Consider the following 13,644-nt stretch of genomic DNA (forward strand, 5'->3'; position numbering starts at 1 on the left):
GGGTTAGGACCATCAATTCCTATAAACTAATCCATAGTCAGTGTTCTCGTCAGGCTCTTTTAGCCGGGTGCTCCACCCGGATAGTTTCGGTGAGCACCAGGCTGTCATCGGCTCACCACCTCCTATGCTGTAAGCAGAGTTGTGCAGAGAAGCGCCAACCCTGTATGCCACCCGGCTACTTTTTCATGCCGCCCCCGGAAAAAAAAATTTCTAGGGGCGAACAATTCCATAGTTTTAAGTATGAACGGTCGCCACCCAAAACAATACGCCCAAATAAGCAACAGCTCACAAAAGTGGACAATCCTCGCCTACACAGTGCACAGTACCGCTGCCCACAACACAGACTACCAAATGAGCGACTGCCCACAAAAATGTACACAACCGCTGCCCAGAACAGCACAGACGCACAACTAACTCACCAACCACACAGTGCACAGTACCACTGCACTAGGCAGCTGCCCGCAACAGATTGTAAAGACACACAACTAAGCTGCCACCAACAGCAGCAGGGGTGCTTAAATAATCAACATCCCACCAGTGCACACTCCCCGCCCACACAGTACAGCTGCACTAAGCCGCCGCCCACAACAGATAGTAAAGATGCACAACTAAGCAGCTGCCTCAACAGGTTGTATGCATGAACATACAAGCTTCAGGAAGTTGTTATAGTGATGCCGCAGCCCACACTCAGCCACCACCCACAATGTGAACACCACCCAGTAGGTGGGGGTGGTGGTGTGCGCTGCAGGTGCGTCGAGTGAAGTTCTTGTTGTGGGTGGAAGGCTTTAGGCAGCTGTGGCGTTCATGTTGTAAGCGGCTGTTGTAGTGCTTTTGGCAGCAGTAAGAGATTTCCGATTCTTTCAAAAATCTGGGGTTTTCTAGTACTGTAGAAAAAGGCAGGCTATACCTAGAAGTGCCCATACCCATGACAATTTTCCACAGCAGATTCAACCATAATGAATCTGCTGGAGATCAAAGGTCCAAATTGTTTGCCTGATCGGAAATCCGATCTATTCATGGCCAAAATCGATCCAATGCATCAATCACTCCAGACAAAAAAAAATTTTTTTTTAAAAAAAAAGACCTCACGCGAAAGGACGCAGCAGATTTTGCGATGACCGACAGCCCCTTACAGGTCTTTTTACCCCCCCCCCCCCCCATCTAAAATATGCTTCTCCAAAGCGTTGGCACTGGAGCACCCTCACCTGTCCGCAGAACGCTCCCGGATTACATCACAACAGGCCGCGCATGCGGAGAAGAGCCAGACTGACGCAACTGAAATAAGATTACCGGGACTGCTAGTGGGCAAATGGACCCACCTGGAATGATGGCTAGGGAGGAATCGGTGGTCAGGAGGAAGCCCCAGGTAAGTATCAATTATTTTACCCCCCCTCATCTCAGACAACTGTACAATGTCATCAGGAGCTGCAGTTCAAAGAATCCACCTGCGTGGCATGCTCCCTCTGCAATGCATGCCGGGAGATGTAGTCACATCTATGCTCTACAGCTCTCAGTATGCCATGTGGCCGGGAGCAAGTTACACAGACTGAATCTTTAAACTGCAGAAGCTGCTGATTGAGATGGCATACTCCACACAGACGGGTCCTACAGGAGCAGCCACCCGTAGGTAAGAAATGGCGCTACCCCAAACCGTTAAAGTCATACTGCTTTACAAACCTCCGTTATGGGGAGATTCAAAAATCTCAAAAATAAAGAGATCATGCAATGCGATTCAAACTGGAGCATACAGAAAATATATAATATATATATATATATATATATATATATATATATATATATATATATATATATATATATATATATATATATATATATATATATTTATTCATATTCCACCAAAACTGTGCACAACATGTGGAAGCGCACAGCACGACTTGCATTACTCCAACAGATTCCAGCGCACCGCTAACGCCACCGATGTTTGCTCTGCGCTAACACGTCACGTTTCCTATGCAACAAAGTGTGAAAGTAACCAGTAGGATGATTGCAGCACTTTTCAGCCAACAATCCCGGGATCTAAAAATTATGGACAAATATATTTCAGGTTAGTTGTGACAATCAAGGAAACTAGAGACTACATAAAATAAAAGTTTGATACATACCTGGGGCTTCCTCCAGCCCCATGCACATGGATCGCTTCCACGCCGCCATCATCAGTCTTATCTGTTGCCGGTACCGGGTCTCGAAACTTCTACCAGTCTGAAGCAAGAGAAGTGCACTCTACACACATCTCTCCTGCCAGAGAGATATGTAGAGATCACACTTCTCTTGCGCAGACTGGCTGAAGTTACAGGACCCAGTACCGAAGCTGGAGAAGGCCGAGGACGGCGGCATGGAAGCGAGCTGTTAAAATGGGGCCGGAGGAAACCCCAGGTATGTATAAAACTTTTATGTTATCTTGTCTCTGGTACACTAAGGTGCTTACACACATCCAATTTGGATTGACCAATCACTGACCAATTTTACCACCTCCATGCTGTATGGGGGCCAACATATTCTGAATACTATGAACAGATTGTGTAGGCAAGTTTTTTTAAATAGATTAAAGTGGTAAAATTGGCCAATCAAAATTGCATGTATGTACCAGACTTTAATGGCTGCAGATACAATAAGTGTGTATACCAAAAGTTTGGTAATGCAGTGGCACGAGGACATGCCCTCACACACAGCCCAGCAGCTCTATCTTTTCCTGTACATAATCACTTCAGGATGTGATGAGGCCCATCCCAGCTGGCGGCCAGCAGTCTCCAGAGGAACTGTTACCAGGTTACGAAGACCCGCTGGCAGGTATCCAACCTTCCCCACCACTGCCCCAGATCTGTGGCATACCTGTGATGGGGGCCACACAAACGAGAGCCCCTCCGCCGCTACCTCCACACCGATCTCCTCCTCAAGCAGACTCCACTCACTGCAGCTAGACAAATGTACGCCAGCAACGTGCACACGTATCTTTGGCAGCGCTAGCTACGCGTGTAAGGAGCCATGCCAGCACCTGGGCGGGGCCCAACATAACCCGCCCACCGCTCTCACACAGCTCAGCAGTTAGCTGACTTTTGAATTGGTGGAACGCACTGCTTTGCGTGCCACGCTGCTGACCCCTGCTGGTGGAGAAAAGTGAAAGCAGGAAGTGCAATGGCGGCTATTGGGCTGGTGAGTGTCTTGTTGGGGAGATTTCTGCAGAGATGGTGCTGCGGGTAGCGACTGTCCCATTATCTATCTATAGCTTATGACCCCGATGTGAGACGGGTATGGAATCTGCTATAAGCATTTCCTTTTAAACAATACCAGTTGCCTAGGAGTCCTGCTGATCTCCTGGCATCAGTAGTGTCTGGGTCACAGCCCTGAAATGAGTATTTGACTAATCCAGTCAGAGCACCTGATCTATATGATTGTTCAGGTTTTATGGCTAAAAGTATTAGTGGAAGAGGGACAGCCTGGCCACTTACATTGTTTAAAGAAATAAATATGACAGCCTCCATATCACTCTCATTCAAGTTTTCTTTCTAAAGCACACCTGGCACTTGACCCTGGGATTGCTATGAGTCAATCACAGCACTTAAAGGAGAACTGTAGAGAGAGGTGTATGGAGGCTGCCATATTTATTTCCATTTAAGCAATACCAGTTACTTGGATATCCTGCCTACCCTCTGCCTCTAATGCTTTCAGCCATAGACCCTGAACAAGCATGCAGCATATCAGGTTTTCCTGACAATTTTGACAGATATGACAAGATTAGCTGCATGCTTGTTTCTGGTGTGATTCAGCCACTACTTCAGCCAAATAGATCAGCAGGGCTGCCAGGCAACTGGTATTGCTTAAAAGGAAATAAATATGGAAGCCACCATATACCTCTCACTACAGTTCTCCTTTAAAAGGGCACTGACAGTTCTGGTCTTAAAGTGTACCTGAGCCGAAGCTCGGGTACAAACTGAGATAACTTACCTAAGGAGAGGGAAGACTCAGGATCCTATTGAGGCTTCCCTCTGCTCTGATGTCCCTGTCACTGAGCTCAGCTCTCCGAAAAATTAGCAACAAGGCATTGTCGCTTATCATATTTGGGCTGCGCAGCTCTACTTCGTGCCGCAAATGTACAGTAAGAAGGAGCTCCGTGCTACTGCACATGCGGGCTCGCGTGGCCACGCTGCACAAAGAGGAGCTGCGCAACACCAATGTGGAGGGGGGACACGTTCAACAATGGGGGCAATTGGACCACCAAGGGTAGCCTTAATGGGATCCTGAGTTTTCCCAAAGGCAAAATTATATTTAGCATCACTCTTTTAGTAAGAATTTTTTTGACTCTTTTAAAGGATACCAGAGCCAAAATACTCTGGTAAAAAGTGAAGGTGCGGTGGGTAACGGGGTATCAGCACTTACCACGCCTCCCGTTCTCCTCCGTCACTCGCTGTTCTCCTACACTCTTTCCCGTTCTTCTCAGCAGAACAGACATACTGCACATGCGCGGCGCAGTATATCCGGGTTTGGAGTCGCTGAGAAGAACGGGAGTGATTATAGGAGAACGGCAAGTGAAGCAGGCGCAGTAAGTTTTTGCTTATACCCCCCTACCCACTGTACCTTCACTTTTTACCAGAGCCTTTTGGCTCTGGTATGCTTTAACCCCCTTATACTCTCCTAATGGTTCTGGGTCAGCATGAGCTTTCTGGGTACCGTTTTTTGAATATTTTATACAATTTTTATTTTTGAAAACTTTATATGACAAATATGGGAAAGTTCAAATTGCTCATCCAAGGTTATGGGATTCCTTTTGTAGTGAAGTGATGCTGGTGGGTGAGTGAAAACAGTAAATCAGTTTTTCAAGTCTTCCAGCTGGTTAAAATTATCGCCTCTTTTCCCAGTGTTCAGACATGATGCTACATCACTCTGACAGTGTTTACAGTAGCCATACATCAGGTGATTTTGAGGGCAGATCAACCTTCCAGTTCGATAAACTCGACTGCCAGGTGCGCCGCTTAAACAGCGTTCGATATCGTGACACCTGATGGACTCCCAGCCAGTGTACCCACAAGTGTAAAGTGTCCCTACATGCCCCTGTGCAGTGTTTTAGAATCACATCTCAGCACTGGCATGATTCGCCTCCTTCACCGTCACCGCTGTGTACTACCTGGCATATGTGATGTCATAACTCGCGCCTGGTGCCACATGGTATAGGCACTTGCGGTGACATTGGAGGGGTGAGATTTTACAGAGCACAGGCATCGAGGAGATATTTTTAGGTGCTAGTATGGTTGAGGTGAGCCAGTGTGACAGTCCATAGAGAAATTCCACTAACGTAGTTTGGTGGGCAGCTTCCTCGCAAACTGTTTCAGGTTGTAGTAATCGCATCCATGCTTATGGGCCTGGAGGAAGCCCCGGGTAAGTAAAAAAAAAAAATCTTTGTAATGTGACATCTCTCGTTCTCTTTAACCTTGGGCTACCCAAACTTCTAATCCAAAAATAATCTAATTTCCTCCTATTTTATAAAAAAACAGTGCCAAGATTTCTGGTATAGCCAAGCTTGCTTTTACATGCAAATATTACAGTTCCTTGCATCCTGTCTCTTTAGTCTCTGAGACACCAAACAGGTGTTTACAGGTGACAGTAAGGTGTTTGCATTGACAATAAGGTGTTGTATACAAATATCCCTACAGGCAGACTTCACAGGGGGAGGCAGACGTAAGCCCTTCAGCATAGCAGACGAATGTCCAGCGCTCTCCAGAGGAGATTACATACGATGTATCACTTTTACACAGACAGCATAATCCAAATGGATTTCCACATAAGATATGAGTTAAAGTGAATGGGAACCGGATTTAAAAAAATGAGATAGATACTTACCCAAGGAGAGGGAAGGCTCTGGGTCCTATAGAGCCTTCTGGCTCCTCTCCTGGTCCCCTCGTTCCAGTGCTGGCTCGCCCGGTAGCAGTATTTGACTAAATTAGTCAAATACTGCTTTATCCAGCCGTAGGAGGCTTCAGAAGTCTTCAGGGAGCCCGAGTGCTCCTGAAGAAGGGCCGCCCTGTACTGCGCAAGCACGCTCTCTTGCACGCTCACGCCTATGCAGTATGGAGCCGCACGTCTTCGGGAGGACACGACTCCCAAAGACTTCCAAATACCCTTTTGATGGGGGAATGAAATGGGGGTGAGCGAGCACATTACAGAGAACACAGAGAGAGGAGAGTGAAGGCTCTATACACAAACGGTGGATCAGTGCAACACCAGGCCGCCTCCGAATGACCTCCATCAGAGATGCGCTGAGCCCCCCCAGGAACTACAAACGCACCTTGAACCCAAACAGAAGCTCTGCATATACACCAAAAGCATGGCTGTTAAGTGGGAGCAGCTGACCAAAAACGAATTACATTAGTACATAGCAAGGAAATGAGCAGCGCTACTTAAAAACAGACTAGTGCCTACCTGCAAAAGAGTGCAAGCCCCACTTGTGGGGTCGAATACACACCGAGCATACACATGACCTGTCTACCACTAGAGGAGGATGTTGGTTTCCATTAACAGCTTGCATGCAACCTATTAAGTACTCGTCCCTCCCACTGCGAAGAAGTCAATCCTCCATCCTCGATACAACCCAGAGCCTTCCCTCTCCTTAGGTAAGGATTTGCTTCATTTTTTTTTTTAATGCGGTTCCCATTCACTTTAAAAAAGGGCTACTATATCTGTGAACATGCAAAACTGTGCCTCTTAAAGAGAACCCAAGGTGGGATTTAATTATGTTACTGGGGCACAGAGGCTGGTTGTGCACACTAACACCAGCCTCTGTTGCCCCATGGTGTGCCTCCAGGACCCCCCTGAGCACCGCTATACCCCCCGCAGTGCTGGCGACACGCAGCGTGTCGCCAGCACAATGTTTACCTATGCGCTGTCTGTCAGCGCCGCTCCCCCGCATCGGCACAACCCGCCCCTGTGTCCCTTCCCTCCCGCTGATAGGAGGGGGAGCGGCGCTGACAAACAGCGCATAGGTAAACATTGTGCTGGCGAAACGCTGCGTGTCGCCAGCACTGCGGGGGGTATAGCGGCGCGCAGGGGGGTCCTGGAGGCACACCATGGGGCAACGGAGGCTGGTCTTAGTGTGCACAACCAGCCTCTGTGCCCCAGTAACATAATTAAATCCTACCTCGGGTTCTCTTTAAGAAGAAGTGACCATGTTATGAGCCACGAAACATGCGTTAGAAGATACATCTTAACAATGTTAAAAGATAAATCTGGTGGAAAAAAGTTTAACTCACCTGGGTTTCTTCCAGCCCCTAGTAGTCTGTTTGACCCCACACCGTAGTTCCACTCCAAGCCAGGCCTCCGCTTTCCCCTCTGGAAGATCACAACCCATGCCGGGATCTTCTGCGCATGCTCAGGCAATCCGCATGCCTCTCGTTATCGCACTCCTGCCGCCAGGAGTGCTCTACGCTTGCACAGTTGACAGGTAGAGGCAAGATCTGGGTCAGAGTGGAACTACGGCATGAGACATAACATAACAGACGACCGCGTCGCGCAGATGGGTGTGGCCATGGCGGCAGCCCCAGGACCGCCTAACGCCGATCAGAGTAAAGTCTTGGGGCTTCGTTTTGCAGGAGATTACGCGCGCATCTTCTGCTTGGTAAGCGGAGCTCAGCTCTGCCTTCAGTCTCCCAGCCGTGATCACCGCTCTGAGACTGTTAGACGCCGTCTATTTACCATGTACAGCACTGCGATCTACAGCAGCGCTGTCTCGGCAGTCATCCGCCGTCATAGGCTGAAGCCTATGACAGCCAATCACCATGATTAGCTGGCGGGAGGAGGGAGGGTAGGGATGGGATAAAATTAATAAAAAAATTGGCGAAATTTATTTAAAAATAAATTTTAAAAAATTTGTAGAAAAACAAAACAAACATCCCAACAGGGATGAGACCCCACAAACAGAAAGCTCTGTTGGTGGGGAGAAAAGGTGGGGGGGCGGTGGAATCACTTGTGTGCTGAGTTGTGTGGCCCTGCAGCTTGGCCTGGTCTCTTGGGGGGGTTAAAGCCTGTGGTCCTGAACATAACGTGATTTAAGGACTTTTTTTATTATGTTGTCTCATGTCTGACCACTAATGAATATTGTTGTAATTAAAAGTTGTTTTACAGCTGGTTCACACTTGCTTTAAAAACATATCCGTGCAATACGTTTTCAGAGTTCCGCTTAAAAGCAAGTAGCGGTACGCGAGACGGAACACAGAGTCCCAACTTGGCATATTTTCCTGGACCAGACCGGAAAATGTGTCCAATGAAAGCCTATGAGAACGGATACTGCTAGCTAGTTGCCGCGTCGCCCGTTTCGCCTGCATCCGCGTCGCCGCCGTGGTGTCATACTCACATGTCTCTCCGCCATTCGGTCCCTTAAAAACAGCTTGGTGGCCAGGGGATTTCCAGTGGGCTGCAATAGACCAATGGAAATCCTCAACAACAAAGAGAATTCTGATTGGTTCATGTTGGACCAATTAAAATTCTTCCTGTTGCTAGGGAGAATTGGCCTGCTGCAGCCTATGAACAACCGCATGCATCTGTTGGCCTCCGGGCTGTTGAAGGGACCAACCGGCGGCAGCGGCGGGACAGGTGAGCAGCGATGCGTACAGGTGGACATGATGGGCGCTGCGGACATGGAACAGATGGTAAAAATTGTTGCATGCAGAACGAACGTATGCATCCGCCTTGCGGACGCACTTACCGTTTTCATTCTGCATCCGCACATGTGTGAACCGGCCCTTACACCTTATTGTTATTACTGAACCGATAAACCCTAACTCCGTTTTTTGTTTTCTACCTTGTGTCTCTTAAATTTGAACTTGATAATAGAATTTAAAGAATGAAAGTTGAAGTTTGTTTGCTTTGAGAATTTCCTGACAGTTATTGTGCAAGATGAACAAAAATGAACCTAAATCTCAGTTGACTGCTTTATTGTCTTGTGCATAGATCTGAAGTACATCTGTCCGTGGCATTTATGGTTCTTGAATGCCATCCTCAGTGAATGTGTACCATCTAAGAAGTAAGGTAAATCAAAAACACACCTTGTGGCCACCTAACCCAGTATGAAATGCATACACTAGTCTAAACTTCACAAAGGTGGCCGGTTGGGCTGTGTCTGTCAAGAGCCTAGTATCTTCAGAGACCCAACGCCAGTCATAATAAGGGGAGGGGTGGGGGGCGATCACATGGGAGTCAACAAGTTAGGCTGTAGCTTCAATTACAAAAACAGGTGTACACACACATCATTAGTGTCACCCGCTAGGATCGTGTACTGTTACTCTGGGGAGGGGAGCAGGGATGATGTCATGGCGCAGCTTCCAGCGGACAGGGTAAGGACTGGTTAAGAAAAAGTGGGGGGGGAAGGCTGCGCATCCCTAAACACATGCTGCAATTGAATGGTTAATCGCATAGGCATACACCGCCTCTATTAGACTGAAAAATGCATGCCCTACATCCAAAACAAGTGCTAACATTTTTTTACACTAGGAGGTACTTTAGCTTCCAATATGGTTTGCATGCAAAGTATAATATACTAGACACTTGCGCCACGGTGAGGCAAACCTCCGGGCAAGTGACCTAACCTAAATTAAAACAACATATATAAAACCTTGGGAGCAGCTAAGCAAAAAAAGTGTAACTTACATTTTGTTGGACAGCGAGGAGAGGGTCAGCGCATACCACAAAGGCTGCATCTGAAATGACCACCAGCTCCTGTGTGCAGCACCTCTAATAGGCTTACTGCACACTTTGCATTCAATTCAGATGCAAATCATATGCAAAACTTCTACTACTTATCATGCAAACAGGAAACTCAGGAGGATGGGCTGGGAGCAGCTAACCTGATAGTTATATACTTGCAGAGTTTAGAAAAAGTGGGGGGAAGGCTGCACATCCCTAAACACATGCTGCAATTGAATGGTTAATCGCATAGGCATACACCGCCTCTATTAGACTGAAAAATGCATGCCCTGCATCCAAAACAAGTGCTAACATTTATTACACTAGTAGGAACTTTAGCTTCCAATATGGTTTGCATGCAAAGTATAATGTAGTAGACACTTGCGCCACGGTGAGGCAAACCTCCGGGCAAGTGACCTAACCTAAATTTAAAACCTTGGGAGCAGCTAAGCAAAAAAAAATTGTGTAAAGGCCCTTTTCCACTAGCAATCGCTAGCGTTAGCGCTAAATGCTAGCGATTGCGATTCAGCAAAACTCCTTTTTTCCCCCGACGTTTGCGATCGCGATTTTGCTATGCTATGCACTGCATAGCAAAATCGCGGCAATAATCGCTCCGCGTCGCAATCGCGTTTTAGTAAAAAACGAATCGCAGTAGTGAAAATTACCTACCGCGATTCCTATGTTAAAAAGCAAACCGTAGCGATTTTAAAATCACTAGCGGTTTGCAGTTTTGCGATTCAGCAATCGCAAATGCTCTGGTGGAAAAGAGCCCTTACTTACATTTTGTTGGACAGCGAGGAGCGTGCCAGCGCATACCAATAAGGCAGTTTTGCATATGATTTGCATCTGAATTGAATGCGAAGTGTGCATAAAGCCTATTAGAGGTGCTGCACACATGAGCTGGTTGTCACTTCAGATGCAGCCTTAGTGGTATGCGCTGACCCTCTCCTCGCTGTCCAACAAAGGGTAAGGACTGGAACAAAGTGCTCAGGGTTGCTGTCCCTTAAAGGACCACTCTAGCGAAAAAAGTAAGCAGTTGAAATCTGACCAACCTGACAAGTTTACGACTAGTCCATGTCATCATGGGGGATTCTCAGGGTTTTCTTTGATTTCAAAAGCATTTCCTGAACAGCAGCTACTAAGTCTAACTGCCTAAATAGTGTGCAAGTGAATAGAGAGGCTCGCTGGTATCTTACTATTTTGGCCATTAAAGAGAAACTGCAACCAAGAATTTAACTTCATCCCGCTCAGTAACTGATACTCCCTTTCCCATGAGAAATATTTACCTTTTCACAAACTGATCATCAGGGGGCTCTGTATGGCTGATTATGTGGTGAAACCCCTCCCACAGGAAACTGTGAGGACCATGGTGCTGACATCACACACTGAGAGCCTTGTTGCATTGGGGGAAATAAGAGCTGTTTACAGCTCTTTACAACTGCCAAAAAAGCAAGCAGCATCTCCTTCCAGTGACATCACCTGCCAGCAGTAAAAATGTCACCATGTGATAAATGTCAGAATGTAAATCAGAGAGAGGAAAGCTTTTACAATGAGCAAACACTGACTAAATGTAACGATTGTGGAATTCTCTCCGTGGTCAGCGCACAGGATGTGCGCTGACACTGCGGAAATCCTCCACAAGCGTATAATTTGAGAGAACCCAGCAAAAGGTGCAACGCACCTGTAGAGGGAGATTACTGTCGGCAGATGGAGCTGTGGAGTGCAGAGGAACAGATCCTTTGCCCTGCCACAGACGCCAGACAGGAATTGTACGAAGGAAAGAACGCAGGGCAAGATAGCACTGAAAGAGAGAGAGTAAAGTGACAGAGTGTATGTGTGTCCACCAATCTAGTCGCCACCCAGCGACGATGAACACACAACCATGAAAATCAGGTGAGAAGGCAATCGCAAGGGATGGCGATTGCTAACAGTGACACACGACTGAATAAGCACAGAGGAGGATTGTATGTATGTCCACCAATCTAGTCGCCAACCTGCGACGGTGGACATACAACAGAGGAAACCAAGTGAGAACGCAATCGCAAGAGAAGCGATTGCGAATGAGAATGAGCACAGGGACAGATTGTATGTGTGTGCACCAATCTAGTCGCCAACCCGCGACGGTGCACACACAACAGCAGGTACGAAGTAGGAACGCAATCGCGAGAGAGGCGATTGCCAGAGGTGACACAAGGCTAAAGCAAGACAGGGCACGAGAGTAGCAAAGGCACAGCAAATCATACAATGAGAAGATAAGGAAAACAACAAACGCTAACTAAACGCGAACACCGCACTCATTCGCTACAGCGAACACGTTTACAGCGCGATCGCCGCATGTTAAGCACAACAGAGACAAGCACGCCTAACTAACCACCGACAGACAAACACGACACAGAGGACGCGAGCGCTTGTTTAACGGTTACCTCACCGAGCCTCCAGCAAGCGTTCGTATCAGACAAGTCAGATACACGAAAACAGGAATAAGTGAGAGATACGATCCACCGTTCTTCCGTCAGAGCGAGTGCGATCTAAATAGGGAAACAGAGTTAGCAGGATCCACTGCTCTTTCCGCCAGAGCGAGTGTGATCCAAGTAAAGCAACAGAGCTAGCAGGATCCACTGCTCTTTCTGCCAGAGCAAGTGCGATCCAAGTAAAGCAACAAAGCTTAGAAAGATCCACTGCTCTTTCCGCCAGGGCGAGTGTGATCCAAGTATAGAAACAGAAGGAGCTACCAGTAGCAACCGCTGCTCTGGTTAGCACCCAACAGACAGACAGAACAGGCAATAAAAATATACAACCTGACTGAACTAGAGGGGTGTCTAATACAGCCCCCAGAATTACTCTAAGTTAGCTAACAATCCAACAGAGAAGGCTGACACTCCAGGAGTGTGTTTACAAACCGTTATGACCAGCAAAGCCTTCTGGTCAGCAGCAGGCCTTTATACTGCCAGCCCTCAAACGAGACAGCTGGGCAATTTGCATGTATGCAAAGCCCTCAAACGAGACAGCTGGGCAATTTGCATGTATGCAAATTCCTCAGCAAAGCAACTCTGAAAGTTGCAAGATGAAGCCAGGTCTCTTTTCCAGAGACCTGCATCTCTCAGACATAAGGAATGGTCAAACAGCTGGCTGCCTGTGCAGCCAGCTGAGCGGATCATTACACTAAATCATTTGTACATAATTATTGTAAAAATGAAGCACTTTTTCATTACATTATTTTCGCTGGAGTTCCACTTTAAACTGCCATTCAGGAAATGCTTATGAAAACGAAGAAAACCCTGATAATCCCCCATGAAGAGATGGACTAGTCCACAACCCGTCGGTTATGTCATATTTTAACTGCTTACTTTTTACGCGGGAGTGGTCCTTTAAGCTGAGGACCCATGACATGATTCTCCCGACAACCGGCGATACTCTGAGTGACGAGCGATCGCTTCTGCGATCTCATGGCGTGGGTACAGGCGTGGGTTCACACAAATGTCGGTTAGGGCTGAGTGGCGATAACCACCGTCACAGCAGATCAGATCTCTTTAAGATCCCTGAGGACTCCACGCAAAATACCGCGATCGCTTGACTTCCCTTCGTGTGACATCACATATACCCGCTGGCCGGAAGATGGATCGTGGGACGCTCATCGTCAGGGAGAGGTCACTGGATCCATCTTCCTCATCGCTGCAGTTAGTATTCATCTGGCACGTTAGATCTTTAACGGGTTAAAGCGGACCCAAACCAAACATTTTTTTAATTCAAAATATTTAGTTGCACCACTCGGACACATAGGGCTCTATTCATAAAAGGTTACCGCAAGTTTTCCGCTCAAAACAGCGGATTTTCCCGTCCATTTAGCAAAGTGGGCATTCATAAAAGCTGTTCCCGCATGAAAATCTACAATCCCCCAGCAGAGCGAGAAATTTCCGCCTTCTCCAGTGTTTTTCTAGATTTATCTAGAAAAAAGTA

At 47.2% G+C, this 13,644-nt stretch overlaps 2 protein-coding genes across 4 annotated transcripts in view; one reads left to right on the forward strand and one right to left on the reverse strand.

Annotated features, from left to right (window-relative positions):
- TTC3 (tetratricopeptide repeat domain 3) overlaps nucleotides 1-2,966 on the reverse strand; it is a 155,620-nt gene extending 152,654 nt beyond the window's left edge. The window contains 1 exon segment of the mRNA XM_068270424.1: nucleotides 2,851-2,966. The gene's annotated coding sequence lies outside the window, so the exon portion shown is untranslated.
- An 85-nt stretch (nucleotides 2,967-3,051) lies between these two features.
- The window catches only part of PIGP (phosphatidylinositol glycan anchor biosynthesis class P), a 34,443-nt gene continuing 23,850 nt past the window's right edge, over nucleotides 3,052-13,644 (forward strand). Inside the window, exons 1-2 of one of the 3 annotated variants that reach the window (XM_068270426.1) lie at nucleotides 3,052-3,171; nucleotides 8,956-9,033. The gene's annotated coding sequence lies outside the window, so the exon portion shown is untranslated. The remainder of the gene's footprint in view (nucleotides 3,172-8,955; nucleotides 9,034-13,644) is intronic. The other 2 variants (XM_068270425.1, XM_068270427.1) reach the window with 2 other exon arrangements.

Source organism: Hyperolius riggenbachi, chromosome 2 (genome assembly GCF_040937935.1).
Source record: "Hyperolius riggenbachi isolate aHypRig1 chromosome 2, aHypRig1.pri, whole genome shotgun sequence".
NCBI classification, from domain to species: Eukaryota; Metazoa; Chordata; class Amphibia; order Anura; family Hyperoliidae; genus Hyperolius; species Hyperolius riggenbachi.